The 5,358-nt window shown below is 36.9% G+C and overlaps 1 non-coding gene across 1 annotated transcript; it reads right to left on the bottom strand.

Moving 5' to 3' along the window:
- Nucleotides 1–3,913: 3,913 nt before the first annotated feature.
- On the bottom strand, nt 3,914–4,018 carry LOC141670200 (small nucleolar RNA R71). The gene has a single exon (XR_012554442.1). It is a non-coding gene; the product is annotated as a small nucleolar RNA R71 (small nucleolar RNA).
- Nucleotides 4,019–5,358: the final 1,340 nt, after the last annotated feature.

Genomic DNA, 5,358 nt, shown 5'->3' with positions numbered 1-5,358 from the left:
ATCCTCCCGATCATACACTTTTCCAACCAAGGATCGGTTATTGAGAAGGGTGAGAAACCTGTCATAGATGTTGGTGAGGCTTTCATCAGGTTTGGCCTCAAAATGTTCATATTATTGAATTAGAATAGCCCTTCTGTTCTTCTTGATGGCCATGGTTCCTTGACATTGAGTTTCAAGAGCATCCCAGATCTCCTTGGCAGTCTTGTAGGCTATAACCCTGTTTGACATCATAGAATCAAGACTGTTATGAAAAATATTTCTTACCTTTGCATCTTTCAGCACAACTACTTTCTCTTCTGATGTCCACTCACTTTTCTCCTTCAACTGATAGTGTTTAGCAACAGTAGGAGTTGCAGGCACCAGTTTTGTTGGCATGTAGGGTCCATCATTGATTACGTCGAGATAGTCTGGATCTGTAGCCTCCAGGTGCATGACCATCTTCACCTTCCATGTAGGATATTTAACCTTTTTCAGAATGGGGATTTTAATACTTTCATACTTGTTCAGAGACATGTTTAGATCACTTCTGATTGTAAATTTATCAGTTTGCTCTAATACCAATTGTTGCCCAGTAATGATACAATTGTTTAAGGGGGTTGGATACAATTGTATAAACATTTCGAACAATTATAAAAATATAACAGTTCTTTATATTTCTGATAAAAACTGTTACAAACTCTCTCAAGATAACTGATGTTCTTGAGAGCTGCTAGGTCGTACAATGCTCGAGTTAATCACTATGTGATGACCTAAACTGTGTTTATATAATACACAGCTGCTACAAATCAGTCTAGGATATGCATTATCAATTACTAACAGAAAATGATACATATATTTAACTGAATACACAAAGTCCTATCACTCAGAACGAATAGATATCCATCCCTCAAAATAAGGAACATACTTAATCTTCACAACAGACTGTCTTCAGATGCTGATGTTCTGCAGATACTGATGATGCATCAAATCCTGACGGCACATTAAATCCTGATGACATCCAAAACAGTAATATCATGAGTTCTTCCTGATCATGGAGAATCAGCACATAACAGTCTCAAACAACATACATTGAAAAAATAAACGCAACTTAAAGAGATGTTTTGATAAATATAATGGTGTGCGACATTTCTTCTCCCCGTAAAGTTTTGATTTAAAAAAACCTGCAAACACATGTTTATTAGCATTTACACATATTATGTGTCGTACTATACAAGAAATGCGGTCCAAACAACCATTTTTATACACACATAAGTTTATAATCCGTTGATTAATGACCACACATACTATATATATATATATATATATATATATATATATATATATACGGGGTCCATTCACATGTGATATTATACATAATCTCTTGCACTCAAAACACATTTCTATTAATTAATTATTATTTTTGTATTTAAAAATTTATTGCACAACACTCTAATTTCATGTTAACCCTATGGCACGGTACTCTAATTGCATGTTAACCCTTATACAATTATTGTCTTTCTGTCCTGAACTAATAACGCAACACGATATATTATTTTAGAGTGTCATAAAGGGTCATTATTTTGGCCTTTACATTTTTGGTGCTATTTATGTCATTTTCTAATAAAATAGCTAATATTGAGAAATCTTATATAAATTATAAAAAGAAATATTTTGGAAGCCTAACTACTACAAGTTCTCACAGTAGTCACATTATGAAATTTTGTAATAGATTCTCACGAGCTACATTTACACAACACACGATAGCATATACACAATTAATTTGCTACTACACGTCATCTCAATGAATTTAACAATATTGTACAGACAGTTTAATACGAGAATGCTAGAGTTAGACCGAGACATTGTCGATTGATAAGTGGACTTTATATCCACTTGGAACGCTTCATATCGGCTTAAGTTGGTATTTAGGACTCAAGTATTTGGTATTTTTGATGTATTTTATATTGAGTCATTTCAGGGCACTAGTCGGAGGTGGAAATTAGCTTTCAAATGATTTTATGTTGATAAGAGATTAGGGAATGGAGTTGCAGAAGTTTGCACGAAGATCAGAGCAAGAATTAAGAAAATACAGAAAATTCTCCAGAGAGCAAGCGCACCCGCGCCTGAAGGAGTGCGCCCGCACCTATATTGACAGAGAGAGAGCGCGCTCGCGCCTGAAGCTGTGCGCCCGTGCCATGTCGACTTACCAGAATCTTGTTTCTACTCTAATTTGGTTATTTGGAGCGTCCAGCTCTCCCGGGTCCATATATATAAAGAAAAGAAGACGTTTTTAATAACAAGGAATCCAGGGAGAACATTAAGAAGACCAAAAGCATACAAGACGGCTAAGGAGAAGAAGATTTAGTTTTCACTTTTGTATTCTTCGATTTAGGCGATACTTTTGGATGCTTGTTTTTGATTTATTCTAAATCCTAGTACTTTAATATTATCTCGTAATATTCTGAACTTATTTATTATCATGTTTTCATTGGAACACATGGTGACGATGCGTTCGATCATGAACTAATCATTGTCATGGGGTTCTAGCGGATTTATTTATGGATTTCAATAGTTGATTGTTTTAAATATTTAGTATGTGGTGATTTATAATTTCCTAGTTTGGTTGTGCTTATTCGTCTTTGATGCGTAGCTAACATCTAAAATTGTTTATTAATCTCTATTGAAGCGACAGTGAATATAGAGGTTTAGAACTTGACATGCTAGCATAGGTTTACGTATGTTGTTATGCATGATTCGTAGTGTAATTTTAACCATCTTACACACCCTATGTAATCATAATAGATAACTTGTTCTTAAACCGTTATATTTTCAAATCTCATAGACATATAGGGTCTAATAATAATTGGTGTCTACTCAACTTCTATCTTGATTGTAGATGCTTAGTAGTAGGGTATATGTATATCGAAAGATAGCGTAACTAATATCGTGTTATCTGATTAGTTATCATCACCATCGCATACTATTGATAAATACATAAATTTTGAATGAAATATTTAATAAAGTTAGAATTTCGTATTTTAGTTTCATATAATTAATTCACTTTTAATTTCTTAGTTAATGCATGCTATTATAATCTCTTAAGTAGTTAATCAACTCAAATTTGTTACTTGTCTTAGCTGTGAACGATAATCATACATTGTTGCATAAGTGCATAATCTGAACTTAACCTAAACCAGCCTCTATGGGAATGAACTTGACTTAAATCTTATACTACTTGTGATCGCGTACGCTTGCGTGTATTTTCACGTATTTTTTATTGCGAACAAGTTTTTGGCGTCGCTGTCAGGGACTCGGTGTTAATTTTTAGTTCATGTGCTTGACATCAGTGATCGTTAAAGTTCACTGACTCGGATTACTTTACTTACTACGGTTACTTTGTTGTGTTTCAGGTACTCTAGAGAACGTGTATGCGAACATGTTCTCAGTCTCGTAAGGAAACAATTAAAGAAGATAAGGAAGTTGAAGAATTGGAATAAGAAATTCTTGAAGAAGTTAAAGAAGTCGAAGAAGTGATCATTATAATGGGAGAACCAGCAGCAGCAACGAAAGCGTTGATGGATTATTCTCAACCAAAGATCAATGACATTCAATCTAGCATTGTCAGGCCAGCTATCGCAGCTAATACCTTTGAGATCAATCCTGACACAATTCAGATGGTGCAGAATTCAGTCCAGTTTGGGGGTGCTCCAACAAAAGATCCCAATATGCATATTAGGGATTTCATCAAGATCTGCGACACCTTCAAGTTCAAAAAAATTTCTGAAGATGCTGTGAAACTGAGACTTTTCCCCTTCTCTCTGAGGGATAAAGCTAAGAGCTGGTTACACTCTCTACCAGCTGGTTCTATTGCGACTTGGAAGGATCTTGCTCAGAAATTCCTTACTAAATTTTTCCCTATGGAAAAGACAGTTGCAATCAGGAATGTTCTTACTCAATTCACGCAGCAATCGGGTGAATCTTTATGTGAAGTTTGGGAGCGCTATAAGGAGATGTTTAGGAAGTGTCCTCATCATAGAATGCCTGACTGGATGGTGATCAATTGCTTTTATAATGGTTTGGAAGCACAGTCAAGGCCTATGCTCGATGCAGCATCAGGTGGAGCCTTATGGGCTATGAGCTATGAGGAAGCTTATGAGCTAATTGAGATGATGGCCGCTAATGAATATCAGAATCCAACTCAGAGACTACCACAAGGCAAGGTAGCAGGAATTCTGGAGGTGGATACAACTACAGCTATCACTGCTCAGCTTAAGGCATTGACGATGAAGGTCGATTATCTGACCAACTATGGTGTTCATCAGATAGTCAGTATTTGTGAGTTTTGTGAAGGTTCGCATGCGATGGAGCAATGTGCTATATCTAGTGAATCATCTCAGTTTTTGAGCAACTTTTAGAGGTTGCAACAACCAGTTCCTGCCACTTATCGTCCTAATAACCAAAATCATCCTAACTTTATCTGTAGTAATAATCAGGGTGGTATGCAACAGCCACAACAACCGTACCATCAGTTTGGAAACAAGCAATTCAATCCTCCCGGTTTTCAGCAACAGTTCGCACCAAGGCAACAATTTCAGCCACAGGGAGTGCAACAACAATTTCATGGAAGTGTCGGTCCATCTTCAAATTAAAAATCTAAATTGGAGGAGTTAAGCCTTATGTGCAAGAGCCAAGCGGTTTTAATCAAAACTCTGAAGAATCAAATAGGGCAGATTGCTAATGCCCTATTGAACCAACCACAAGGAACTCTTCCAATTGATACAGAAGCTAATTCAGGCAAGAGGGAAGTCAAAGAACAGTTGAAGGCAATCACCTTGAGGTCTGGAAAGGTCGCTAGCCCTCAAAATCACGAAGGAGCAAAATCCGGAAAAAAAATCCAGAAGGAGAGCGCGCCCGCACCCTATAGCAGCTCGCCCGCGCCCTATAACAGCGTGCCTGCGCCCTCCCCAATTTCAGAAAATGAAATTTTGGCTAATTCAGTTGTACAGAAGGGTGATGAAGTGGAAGCGAAGGAGAAAGCTGTTGAAAACACTCCTCCTGAGCAGAATACAGGGTACAAACAAGTATATCCTCCACCTCCATTTCCTAAAAGACTTCAGAAGCAGAAATTCGGCAAGCATTTTGCCAAGTTTTTGGAGGTTTTCAAGAATTTGCACATTAACATACCTTTTGCAGAAGCTCTAAAACAGATTCCGAGCTATGCTAAGTTCATGAAAGGTATTCTATCTCGGAAGCTAAAACTTGAGGATTTGGAAATCGTTGCTCTAACGGAAGAGTGCACTGTTGTGCTGTAACACAAACTTTCTTCTAAGCTTAAAGATCCAGGAAGCTTCACGATATTGTGTACCATTGGCAATATAT

The sequence above is a fragment of the Apium graveolens genome, chromosome 6, assembly GCF_009905375.1.
Source record: "Apium graveolens cultivar Ventura chromosome 6, ASM990537v1, whole genome shotgun sequence".
NCBI lineage: Eukaryota > Viridiplantae > Streptophyta > Magnoliopsida > Apiales > Apiaceae > Apium > Apium graveolens.
Note: the sequence above shows the minus strand (reverse complement) of the source record. Positions and strands in the feature narration are given on the sequence as shown.